This window comes from Salvelinus fontinalis, chromosome 18, assembly GCF_029448725.1.
Source record: "Salvelinus fontinalis isolate EN_2023a chromosome 18, ASM2944872v1, whole genome shotgun sequence".
Classification (NCBI taxonomy): Eukaryota; Metazoa; Chordata; class Actinopteri; order Salmoniformes; family Salmonidae; genus Salvelinus; species Salvelinus fontinalis.
The window spans coordinates 490,174-504,657 of NC_074682.1; positions in this window are offsets into that span (position 1 = coordinate 490,174).

Sequence of the window (14,484 nt, forward strand, 5' to 3'; positions counted from 1 at the left end):
AAAATATATTAGATTAAAACTTCCCTCTACTTCTCTGCTTGTCAAATGCGGAGAAGGTTTATTCAGTATGGAATTTACATTACAGCCGTTTTACGAAATGAACTACCATGTGTTTTTTAAACTTTCACAAACAACTGCCGTTTTGACCCCTTTCCCAGCATTTTATAGAAAACAATGTTTTCTATATAAAATCTACCCCTAATCTTCAGCTTTTCAAGCAACAAGTCGGATGTCAAATCGGGTCTACCAATCTGTAACTAGAGCTAATTTTGTAACCCTTCGCCTGTTTTTATGGCTGCGGTAAAAAATGTCAGAAGTTAGCACATTCATTAAATTCAAAACAACTTTCACAAAAACTGCCGTTTTGACCCCTTTCCCAACATTTTACAGAAAACAATGTTTTCTATATAAAATCTACCCCTAATCTTCAGCTTTTCAAGCAACAAGTCGGATTTCAAATCGGGTCTACCAATCTGTAACTAGAGCTATTTTTGTAACCCTTCGCCTGTTTTTCTGGCTTCGGTAAAAAATGTCAGAAGTTAGCAGATTCATTAAATTCAAAACAACTATCATTTTGACCACTAAACCAAAGACTTTGACAAAAATATATTAGATTAAAACTTCCCTCTACTTCTCTGCTTGTCAAATGCGGAGAAGGTTTATTCAGTATGGAATTTACATTACAGCCGTTTTACGAAATGCACTACCATGTGTTTTTTAAACTTTCACAAACAACTGCCGTTTTGACCCCTTTCCCAACATTTTACAGAAAACAATGTTTTCTATATAAAATCTACCCCTAATCTTCAGCTTTTCAAGCAACAAGTCGGATTTCAAATCGGGTCTACCAATCTGTAACTAGAGCTATTTTTGTAACCCTTCGCCTGTTTTTCTGGCTTCGGTAAAAAATGTCAGAAGTTAGCAGATTCATTAAATTCAAAACAACTATCATTTTGACCACTAAACCAAAGACTTTGACAAAAATATATTAGATTAAAACTTCCCTCTACTTCTCTGCTTGTCAAATGCGGAGAAGGTTTATTCAGTATGGAATTTACATTACAGCCGTTTTACGAAATGAACTACCATGTGTTTTTTAAACTTTCACAAACAACTGCCGTTTTGACCCCTTTCCCAGCATTTTATAGAAAACAATGTTTTCTATATAAAATCTACCCCTAATCTTCAGCTTTTCAAGCAACAAGTCGGATGTCAAATCGGGTCTACCAATCTGTAACTAGAGCTAATTTTGTAACCCTTCGCCTGTTTTTATGGCTGCGGTAAAAAATGTCAGAAGTTAGCACATTCATTAAATTCAAAACAACTTTCACAAAAACTGCCGTTTTGACCCCTTTCCCAACATTTTACAGAAAACAATGTTTTCTATATAAAATCTACCCCTAATCTTCAGCTTTTCAAGCAACAAGTCGGATTTCAAATCGGGTCTACCAATCTGTAACTAGAGCTATTTTTGTAACGATTCGCCTGTTTTTCTGGCTTCGGTAAAAAATGTCAGAAGTTAGCAGATTCATTAAATTCAAAACAACTATCATTTTGACCACTAAACCAAAGACTTTGACAAAAATATATTAGATTAAAACTTCCCTCTACTTCTCTGCTTGTCAAATGCGGAGAAGGTTTATTCAGTATGGAATTTACATTACAGCCGTTTTACGAAATGCACTACCATGTGTTTTTTAAACTTTCACAAACAACTGCCGTTTTGACCCCTTTCCCAGCATTTTATAGAAAACAATGTTTTCTATATAAAATCTACCCCTAATCTTCAGCTTTTCAAGCAACAAGTCGGATGTCAAATCGGGTCTACCAATCTGTAACTAGAGCTAATTTTGTAACCCTTCGCCTGTTTTTCTGGCTTCGGTAAAAAATGTCAGAAGTTAGCAGATTCATTAAATTCAAAACAACTATCATTTTGACCACTAAACCAAAGACTTTGACAAAAATATATTAGATTAAAACTTCCCTCTACTTCTCTGCTTGTCAAATGCGGAGAAGGTTTATTCAGTATGGAATTTACATTACAGCCGTTTTACGAAATGCACTACCATGTGTTTTTTAAACTTTCACAAACAACTGCCGTTTTGACCCCTTTCCCAACATTTTACAGAAAACAATGTTTTCTATATAAAATCTACCCCTAATCTTCAGCTTTTCAAGCAACAAGTCGGATTTCAAATCGGGTCTACCAATCTGTAACTAGAGCTAATTTTGTAACCCTTCGCCTGTTTTTATGGCTGCGGTAAAAAATGTCAGAAGTTAGCACATTCATTAAATTCAAAACAACTTTCACAAAAACTGCCGTTTTGACCCCTTTCCCAACATTTTACAGAAAACAATGTTTTCTATATAAAATCTACCCCTAATCTTCAGCTTTTCAAGCAACAAGTCGGATTTCAAATCGGGTCTACCAATCTGTAACTAGAGCTATTTTTGTAACGATTCGCCTGTTTTTCTGGCTTCGGTAAAAAATGTCAGAAGTTAGCAGATTCATTAAATTCAAAACAACTATCATTTTGACCACTAAACCAAAGACTTTGACAAAAATATATTAGATTAAAACTTCCCTCTACTTCTCTGCTTGTCAAATGCGGAGAAGGTTTATTCAGTATGGAATTTACATTACAGCCGTTTTACGAAATGCACTACCATGTGTTTTTTAAACTTTCACAAACAACTGCCGTTTTGACCCCTTTCCCAACATTTTACAGAAAACAATGTTTTCTATATAAAATCTACCCCTAATCTTCAGCTTTTCAAGCAACAAGTCGGATTTCAAATCGGGTCTACCAATCTGTAACTAGAGCTATTTTTGTAACCCTTCGCCTGTTTTTCTGGCTTCGGTAAAAAATGTCAGAAGTTAGCAGATTCATTAAATTCAAAACAACTATCATTTTGACCACTAAACCAAAGACTTTGACAAAAATATATTAGATTAAAACTTCCCTCTACTTCTCTGCTTGTCAAATGCGGAGAAGGTTTATTCAGTATGGAATTTACATTACAGCCGTTTTACGAAATGAACTACCATGTGTTTTTTAAACTTTCACAAACAACTGCCGTTTTGACCCCTTTCCCAGCATTTTATAGAAAACAATGTTTTCTATATAAAATCTACCCCTAATCTTCAGCTTTTCAAGCAACAAGTCGGATGTCAAATCGGGTCTACCAATCTGTAACTAGAGCTAATTTTGTAACCCTTCGCCTGTTTTTATGGCTGCGGTAAAAAATGTCAGAAGTTAGCACATTCATTAAATTCAAAACAACTTTCACAAAAACTGCCGTTTTGACCCCTTTCCCAACATTTTACAGAAAACAATGTTTTCTATATAAAATCTACCCCTAATCTTCAGCTTTTCAAGCAACAAGTCGGATTTCAAATCGGGTCTACCAATCTGTAACTAGAGCTATTTTTGTAACCCTTCGCCTGTTTTTCTGGCTTCGGTAAAAAATGTCAGAAGTTAGCAGATTCATTAAATTCAAAACAACTATCATTTTGACCACTAAACCAAAGACTTTGACAAAAATATATTAGATTAAAACTTCCCTCTACTTCTCTGCTTGTCAAATGCGTAGAAGGTTTAATCAGTATGGAATTTACATTACAGCCGTTTTACGAAATGCACTACCATGTGTTTTTTAAACTTTCACAAACAACTGCCGTTTTGACCCGTTTCCCAACATTTTACAGAAAACAATGTTTTCTATATAAAATCTACCCCTAATCTTCAGCTTTTCAAGCAACAAGTCGGATTTCAAATCGGGTCTTCCAATCTGTAACTAGAGCTATTTTTGTAACCCTTCGCCTGTTTTTCTGGCTTCGGTAAAAAATGTCAGAAGTTAGCAGATTCATTAAATTCAAAACAACTTTCACAAAAACTGCCGTTTTGCCCCCTTTCCCAACATTTTACAGAAAACAATGTTTTCTATATAAAATCTACCCCTAATCTTCAGCTTTTCAAGCAACAAGTCGGATGTCAAATCGGGTCTACCAATCTGTAACTAGAGCTATTTTTGTAACCCTTCGCCTGTTTTTATGGCTTCGGTAAAAAATGTCAGAAGTTAGCACATTCATTAAATTCAAAACAACTATCATTTTGACCAGTAAACCAAAGAGTTTGACAAAAATATATTGGATTAAAACTTCCCTCTACTTCTCTGCTTGTCAAATGCGGAGAAGGTTTATTCAGTATGGAATTTACATTACAGCCGTTTTACGAAATGCACTACCATGTGTTTTTTAAACTTTCACAAACAACTGCCGTTTTGACCCCTTTCCCAGCATTTTATAGAAAACAATGTTTTCTATATAAAATCTACCCCTAATCTTCAGCTTTTCAAGCAACAAGTCGGATGTCAAATCGGGTCTACCAATCTGTAACTAGAGCTAATTTTGTAACCCTTCGCCTGTTTTTCTGGCTTCGGTAAAAAATGTCAGAAGTTAGCAGATTCATTAAATTCAAAACAACTTCACAAAAACTGCCGTTTTGACCCCTAACCCAACGACTTTGACAGAAAACAATGTTTTCTATATAAAATCTACCCCTAATCTCTCAGCTTTTCAAGCAACAAGTCGGATTTCAAATCGGGTCTTCCAATCAGTAACTAGAGCTATTTTGTAACCATTACAGCCTGTTTTTCTGGCTTCGGTAAAAAATGTCAGAAGTTAGCAGAGTTCATTAAATTCAAAACACTTTCACAAACAACTGCCGTTTTGCCCCCTTTCCCAACATTTTACAGAAAACAATGTTTTCTATATAAAATCTACCCCTAATCTTCAGCTTTTCAAGCAACAAGTCGGATGTCAAATCGGGTCTACCAATCTGTAACTAGAGCTATTTTTGTAACCCTTCGCCTGTTTTTATGGCTTCGGTAAAAAATGTCAGAAGTTAGCAGATTCATTAAATTCAAAACAACTATCATTTTGACCACTAAACCAAAGACTTTGACAAAAATATATTAGATTAAAACTTCCCTCTACTTCTCTGCTTGTCAAATGCGGAGAAGGTTTATTCAGTATGGAATTTACATTACAGCCGTTTTACGAAATGCACTACCATGTGTTTTTTAAACTTTCACAAACAACTGCCGTTTTGACCCCTTTCCCAACATTTTACAGAAAACAATGTTTTCTATATAAAATCTACCCCTAATCTTCAGCTTTTCAAGCAACAAGTCGGATTTCAAATCGGGTCTACCAATCTGTAACTAGAGCTATTTTTGTAACCCTTCGCCTGTTTTTCTGGCTTCGGTAAAAAATGTCAGAAGTTAGCAGATTCATTAAATTCAAAACAACTATCATTTTGACCACTAAACCAAAGACTTTGACAAAAATATATTAGATTAAAACTTCCCTCTACTTCTCTGCTTGTCAAATGCGGAGAAGGTTTATTCAGTATGGAATTTACATTACAGCCGTTTTACGAAATGAACTACCATGTGTTTTTTAAACTTTCACAAACAACTGCCGTTTTGACCCCTTTCCCAGCATTTTATAGAAAACAATGTTTTCTATATAAAATCTACCCCTAATCTTCAGCTTTTCAAGCAACAAGTCGGATGTCAAATCGGGTCTACCAATCTGTAACTAGAGCTAATTTTGTAACCCTTCGCCTGTTTTTATGGCTGCGGTAAAAAATGTCAGAAGTTAGCACATTCATTAAATTCAAAACAACTTTCACAAAAACTGCCGTTTTGACCCCTTTCCCAACATTTTACAGAAAACAATGTTTTCTATATAAAATCTACCCCTAATCTTCAGCTTTTCAAGCAACAAGTCGGATTTCAAATCGGGTCTACCAATCTGTAACTAGAGCTATTTTTGTAACCCTTCGCCTGTTTTTCTGGCTTCGGTAAAAAATGTCAGAAGTTAGCAGATTCATTAAATTCAAAACAACTATCATTTTGACCACTAAACCAAAGACTTTGACAAAAATATATTAGATTAAAACTTCCCTCTACTTCTCTGCTTGTCAAATGCGTAGAAGGTTTAATCAGTATGGAATTTACATTACAGCCGTTTTACGAAATGCACTACCATGTGTTTTTTAAACTTTCACAAACAACTGCCGTTTTGACCCGTTTCCCAACATTTTACAGAAAACAATGTTTTCTATATAAAATCTACCCCTAATCTTCAGCTTTTCAAGCAACAAGTCGGATTTCAAATCGGGTCTTCCAATCTGTAACTAGAGCTATTTTTGTAACCCTTCGCCTGTTTTTCTGGCTTCGGTAAAAAATGTCAGAAGTTAGCAGATTCATTAAATTCAAAACAACTTTCACAAAAACTGCCGTTTTGCCCCCTTTCCCAACATTTTACAGAAAACAATGTTTTCTATATAAAATCTACCCCTAATCTTCAGCTTTTCAAGCAACAAGTCGGATGTCAAATCGGGTCTACCAATCTGTAACTAGAGCTATTTTTGTAACCCTTCGCCTGTTTTTATGGCTTCGGTAAAAAATGTCAGAAGTTAGCAGATTCATTAAATTCAAAACAACTATCATTTTGACCACTAAACCAAAGACTTTGACAAAAATATATTAGATTAAAACTTCCCTCTACTTCTCTGCTTGTCAAATGCGGAGAAGGTTTATTCAGTATGGAATTTACATTACAGCCGTTTTACGAAATGCACTACCATGTGTTTTTTAAACTTTCACAAACAACTGCCGTTTTGACCCCTTTCCCAACATTTTACAGAAAACAATGTTTTCTATATAAAATCTACCCCTAATCTTCAGCTTTTCAAGCAACAAGTCGGATTTCAAATCGGGTCTACCAATCTGTAACTAGAGCTATTTTTGTAACCCTTCGCCTGTTTTTCTGGCTTCGGTAAAAAATGTCAGAAGTTAGCAGATTCATTAAATTCAAAACAACTATCATTTTGACCACTAAACCAAAGACTTTGACAAAAATATATTAGATTAAAACTTCCCTCTACTTCTCTGCTTGTCAAATGCGGAGAAGGTTTATTCAGTATGGAATTTACATTACAGCCGTTTTACGAAATGAACTACCATGTGTTTTTTAAACTTTCACAAACAACTGCCGTTTTGACCCCTTTCCCAGCATTTTATAGAAAACAATGTTTTCTATATAAAATCTACCCCTAATCTTCAGCTTTTCAAGCAACAAGTCGGATGTCAAATCGGGTCTACCAATCTGTAACTAGAGCTAATTTTGTAACCCTTCGCCTGTTTTTATGGCTGCGGTAAAAAATGTCAGAAGTTAGCACATTCATTAAATTCAAAACAACTTTCACAAAAACTGCCGTTTTGACCCCTTTCCCAACATTTTACAGAAAACAATGTTTTCTATATAAAATCTACCCCTAATCTTCAGCTTTTCAAGCAACAAGTCGGATTTCAAATCGGGTCTACCAATCTGTAACTAGAGCTATTTTTGTAACGATTCGCCTGTTTTTCTGGCTTCGGTAAAAAATGTCAGAAGTTAGCAGATTCATTAAATTCAAAACAACTATCATTTTGACCACTAAACCAAAGACTTTGACAAAAATATATTAGATTAAAACTTCCCTCTACTTCTCTGCTTGTCAAATGCGGAGAAGGTTTATTCAGTATGGAATTTACATTACAGCCGTTTTACGAAATGCACTACCATGTGTTTTTTAAACTTTCACAAACAACTGCCGTTTTGACCCCTTTCCCAACATTTTACAGAAAACAATGTTTTCTATATAAAATCTACCCATAATCTTCTGCTTTTCAAGCAACAAGTAGGATTTCAAATCGGGTCTACCAATGTGTAAATAGAGCTATTTTTGTAACCCTTCGCCTGTTTTTCTGGCTTCGGTAAAAAATGTCAGAAGTTAGCAGATTCATTAAATTCAAAACAACTATCATTTTGACCAGTAAACCAAAGAGTTTGACAAAAATATATTGGATTAAAACTTCCCTCTACTTCTCTGCTTGTCAAATGCGGAGAAGGTTTATTCAGTATGGAATTTACATTACAGCCGTTTTACGAAATGCACTACCATGTGTTTTTTAAACTTTCACAAACAACTGCCGTTTTGACCCCTTTCCCAGCATTTTATAGAAAACAATGTTTTCTATAGAAAATCTACCCCTAATCTTCAGCTTTTCAAGCAACAAGTCGGATTTCAAATCGGGTCTACCAATCTGTAACTAGAGCTATTTTTGTAACCCTTCGCCTGTTTTTCTGGCTTCGGTAAAAAATGTCAGAAGTTAGCAGATTCATTAAATTCAAAACAACTATCATTTTGACCACTAAACCAAAGACTTTGACAAAAATATATTAGATTAAAACTTCCCTCTACTTCTCTGCTTGTCAAATGCGGAGAAGGTTTATTCAGTATGGAATTTACATTACAGCCGTTTTACGAAATGAACTACCATGTGTTTTTTAAACTTTCACAAACAACTGCCGTTTTGACCCCTTTCCCAGCATTTTATAGAAAACAATGTTTTCTATATAAAATCTACCCCTAATCTTCAGCTTTTCAAGCAACAAGTCGGATGTCAAATCGGGTCTACCAATCTGTAACTAGAGCTAATTTTGTAACCCTTCGCCTGTTTTTATGGCTGCGGTAAAAAATGTCAGAAGTTAGCACATTCATTAAATTCAAAACAACTTTCACAAAAACTGCCGTTTTGACCCCTTTCCCAACATTTTACAGAAAACAATGTTTTCTATATAAAATCTACCCCTAATCTTCAGCTTTTCAAGCAACAAGTCGGATTTCAAATCGGGTCTACCAATCTGTAACTAGAGCTATTTTTGTAACGATTCGCCTGTTTTTCTGGCTTCGGTAAAAAATGTCAGAAGTTAGCAGATTCATTAAATTCAAAACAACTATCATTTTGACCACTAAACCAAAGACTTTGACAAAAATATATTAGATTAAAACTTCCCTCTACTTCTCTGCTTGTCAAATGCGGAGAAGGTTTATTCAGTATGGAATTTACATTACAGCCGTTTTACGAAATGCACTACCATGTGTTTTTTAAACTTTCACAAACAACTGCCGTTTTGACCCCTTTCCCAACATTTTACAGAAAACAATGTTTTCTATATAAAATCTACCCCTAATCTTCAGCTTTTCAAGCAACAAGTCGGATTTCAAATCGGGTCTACCAATCTGTAACTAGAGCTATTTTTGTAACCCTTCGCCTGTTTTTCTGGCTTCGGTAAAAAATGTCAGAAGTTAGCAGATTCATTAAATTCAAAACAACTATCATTTTGACCAGTAAACCAAAGACTTTGACAAAAATATATTGGATTAAAACTTCCCTCTACTTCTCTGCTTGTCAAATGCGGAGAAGGTTTATTCAGTATGGAATTTACATTACAGCCGTTTTACGAAATGCACTACCATGTGTTTTTTAAACTTTCACAAACAACTGCCGTTTTGACCCCTTTCCCAACATTTTACAGAAAACAATGTTTTCTATATAAAATCTACCCCTAATCTTCAGCTTTTCAAGCAACAAGTCGGATTTCAAATCGGGTCTACCAATCTGTAACTAGAGCTATTTTTGTAACCCTTCGCCTGTTTTTCTGGCTTCGGTAAAAAATGTCAGAAGTTAGCAGATTCATTAAATTCAAAACAACTATCATTTTGACCACTAAACCAAAGACTTTGACAAAAATATATTAGATTAAAACTTCCCTCTACTTCTCTGCTTGTCAAATGCGGAGAAGGTTTATTCAGTATGGAATTTACATTACAGCCGTTTTACGAAATGAACTACCATGTGTTTTTTAAACTTTCACAAACAACTGCCGTTTTGACCCCTTTCCCAGCATTTTATAGAAAACAATGTTTTCTATATAAAATCTACCCCTAATCTTCAGCTTTTCAAGCAACAAGTCGGATGTCAAATCGGGTCTACCAATCTGTAACTAGAGCTAATTTTGTAACCCTTCGCCTGTTTTTATGGCTGCGGTAAAAAATGTCAGAAGTTAGCACATTCATTAAATTCAAAACAACTTTCACAAAAACTGCCGTTTTGACCCCTTTCCCAACATTTTACAGAAAACAATGTTTTCTATATAAAATCTACCCCTAATCTTCAGCTTTTCAAGCAACAAGTCGGATTTCAAATCGGGTCTACCAATCTGTAACTAGAGCTATTTTTGTAACGATTCGCCTGTTTTTCTGGCTTCGGTAAAAAATGTCAGAAGTTAGCAGATTCATTAAATTCAAAACAACTATCATTTTGACCACTAAACCAAAGACTTTGACAAAAATATATTAGATTAAAACTTCCCTCTACTTCTCTGCTTGTCAAATGCGGAGAAGGTTTATTCAGTATGGAATTTACATTACAGCCGTTTTACGAAATGCACTACCATGTGTTTTTTAAACTTTCACAAACAACTGCCGTTTTGACCCCTTTCCCAACATTTTACAGAAAACAATGTTTTCTATATAAAATCTACCCATAATCTTCAGCTTTTCAAGCAACAAGTAGGATTTCAAATCGGGTCTACCAATGTGTAACTAGAGCTATTTTTGTAACCCTTCGCCTGTTTTTCTGGCTTCGGTAAAAAATGTCAGAAGTTAGCAGATTCATTAAATTCAAAACAACTATCATTTTGACCAGTAAACCAAAGACTTTGACAAAAATATATTGGATTAAAACTTCCCTCTACTTCTCTGCTTGTCAAATGCGGAGAAGGTTTATTCAGTATGGAATTTACATTACAGCCGTTTTACGAAATGCACTACCATGTGTTTTTTAAACTTTCACAAACAACTGCCGTTTTGACCCCTTTCCCAGCATTTTATAGAAAACAATGTTTTCTATATAAAATCTACCCCTAATCTTCAGCTTTTCAAGCAACAAGTCGGATGTCAAATCGGGTCTACCAATCTGTAACTAGAGCTAATTTTGTAACCCTTCGCCTGTTTTTATGGCTGCGGTAAAAAATGTCAGAAGTTAGCACATTCATTAAATTCAAAACAACTTTCACAAAAACTGCCGTTTTGACCCCTTTCCCAACATTTTTCAGAAAACAATGTTTTCTATATAAAATCTACCCCTAATCTTCAGCTTTTCAAGCAACAAGTCGGATGTCAAATCGGGTCTACCAATCTGTAACTAGAGCTAATTTTGTAACCCTTCGCCTGTTTTTATGGCTGCGGTAAAAAATTTCAGAAGTTAGCACATTCATTAAATTCAAAACAACTTTCACAAAAACTGCCGTTTTGACCCCTTTCCCAACATTTTACAGAAAACAATGTTTTCTATATAAAATCTACCCCTAATCTTCAGCTTTTCAAGCAACAAGTCGGATTTCAAATCGGGTCTACCAATCTGTAACTAGAGCTATTTTTGTAACGATTCGCCTGTTTTTCTGGCTTCGGTAAAAAATGTCAGAAGTTAGCAGATTCATTAAATTCAAAACAACTATCATTTTGACCACTAAACCAAAGACTTTGACAAAAATATATTAGATTAAAACTTCCCTCTACTTCTCTGCTTGTCAAATGCGGAGAAGGTTTATTCAGTATGGAATTTACATTACAGCCGTTTTACGAAATGCACTACCATGTGTTTTTTAAACTTTCACAAACAACTGCCGTTTTGACCCCTTTCCCAACATTTTACAGAAAACAATGTTTTCTATATAAAATCTACCCATAATCTTCTGCTTTTCAAGCAACAAGTAGGATTTCAAATCGGGTCTACCAATGTGTAACTAGAGCTATTTTTGTAACCCTTCGCCTGTTTTTCTGGCTTCGGTAAAAAATGTCAGAAGTTAGCAGATTCATTAAATTCAAAACAACTATCATTTTGACCAGTAAACCAAAGAGTTTGACAAAAATATATTGGATTAAAACTTCCCTCTACTTCTCTGCTTGTCAAATGCGGAGAAGGTTTATTCAGTATGGAATTTACATTACAGCCGTTTTACGAAATGCACTACCATGTGTTTTTTAAACTTTCACAAACAACTGCCGTTTTGACCCCTTTCCCAGCATTTTATAGAAAACAATGTTTTCTATATAAAATCTACCCCTAATCTTCAGCTTTTCAAGCAACAAGTCGGATGTCAAATCGGGTCTACCAATCTGTAACTAGAGCTAATTTTGTAACCCTTCGCCTGTTTTTATGGCTGCGGTAAAAAATGTCAGAAGTTAGCACATTCATTAAATTCAAAACAACTTTCACAAAAACTGCCGTTTTGACCCCTTTCCCAACATTTTACAGAAAACAATGTTTTCTATATAAAATCTACCCCTAATCTTCAGCTTTTCAAGCAACAAGTCGGATTTCAAATCGGGTCTACCAATCTGTAACTAGAGCTATTTTTGTAACCCTTCGCCTGTTTTTCTGGCTTCGGTAAAAAATGTCAGAAGTTAGCAGATTCATTAAATTCAAAACAACTATCATTTTGACCACTAAACCAAAGACTTTGACAAAAATATATTAGATTAAAACTTCCCTCTACTTCTCTGCTTGTCAAATGCGGAGAAGGTTTATTCAGTATGGAATTTACATTACAGCCGTTTTACGAAATGCACTACCATGTGTTTTTTAAACTTTCACAAACAACTGCCGTTTTGACCCCTTTCCCAACATTTTACAGAAAACAATGTTTTCTATATAAAATCTACCCCTAATCTTCAGCTTTTCAAGCAACAAGTCGGATTTCAAATCGGGTCTACCAATCTGTAACTAGAGCTATTTTTGTAACCCTTCGCCTGTTTTTCTGGCTTCGGTAAAAAATGTCAGAAGTTAGCAGATTCATTAAATTCAAAACAACTATCATTTTGACCAGTAAACCAAAGAGTTTGACAAAAATATATTAGATTAAAACTTCCCTCTACTTCTCTGCTTGTCAAATGCGGAGAAGGTTTATTCAGTATGGAATTTACATTACAGCCGTTTTACGAAATGAACTACCATGTGTTTTTTAAACTTTCACAAACAACTGCCGTTTTGACCCCTTTCCCAGCATTTTATAGAAAACAATGTTTTCTATAGAAAATCTACCCCTAATCTTCAGCTTTTCAAGCAACAAGTCGGATGTCAAATCGGGTCTACCAATCTGTAACTAGAGCTAATTTTGTAACCCTTCGCCTGTTTTTATGGCTGCGGTAAAAAATGTCAGAAGTTAGCACATTCATTAAATTCAAAACAACTTTCACAAAAACTGCCGTTTTGACCCCTTTCCCAACATTTTACAGAAAACAATGTTTTCTATATAAAATCTACCCCTAATCTTCAGCTTTTCAAGCAACAAGTCGGATTTCAAATCGGGTCTACCAATCTGTAACTAGAGCTATTTTTGTAACCCTTCGCCTGTTTTTCTGGCTTCGGTAAAAAATGTCAGAAGTTAGCAGATTCATTAAATTCAAAACAACTATCATTTTGACCACTAAACCAAAGACTTTGACAAAAATATATTAGATTAAAACTTCCCTCTACTTCTCTGCTTGTCAAATGCGGAGAAGGTTTATTCAGTATGGAATTTACATTACAGCCGTTTTACGAAATGCACTACCATGTGTTTTTTAAACTTTCACAAACAACTGCCGTTTTGACCCCTTTCCCAACATTTTACAGAAAACAATGTTTTCTATATAAAATCTACCCCTAATCTTCAGCTTTTCAAGCAACAAGTCGGATTTCAAATCGGGTCTACCAATCTGTAACTAGAGCTATTTTTGTAACCCTTCGCCTGTTTTTCTGGCTTCGGTAAAAAATGTCAGAAGTTAGCAGATTCATTAAATTCAAAACAACTATCATTTTGACCACTAAACCAAAGACTTTGACAAAAATATATTAGATTAAAACTTCCCTCTACTTCTCTGCTTGTCAAATGCGGAGAAGGTTTATTCAGTATGGAATTTACATTACAGCCGTTTTACGAAATGAACTACCATGTGTTTTTTAAACTTTCACAAACAACTGCCGTTTTGACCCCTTTCCCAGCATTTTATAGAAAACAATGTTTTCTATATAAAATCTACCCCTAATCTTCAGCTTTTCAAGCAACAAGTCAGATGTCAAATCGGGTCTACCAATCTGTAACTAGAGCTAATTTTGTAACCCTTCGCCTGTTTTTATGGCTGCGGTAAAAAATGTCAGAAGTTAGCACATTCATTAAATTCAAAACAACTTTCACAAAAACTGCCGTTTTGACCCCTTTCCCAACATTTTACAGAAAACAATGTTTTCTATATAAAATCTACCCCTAATCTTCAGCTTTTCAAGCAACAAGTCGGATTTCAAATCGGGTCTACCAATCTGTAACTAGAGCTATTTTTGTAACGATTCGCCTGTTTTTCTGGCTTCGGTAAAAAATGTCAGAAGTTAGCAGATTCATTAAATTCAAAACAACTATCATTTTGACCACTAAACCAAAGACTTTGACAAAAATATATTAGATTAAAACTTCCCTCTACTTCTCTGCTTGTCAAATGCGGAGAAGGTTTATTCAGTATGGAATTTACATTACAGCCGTTTTAC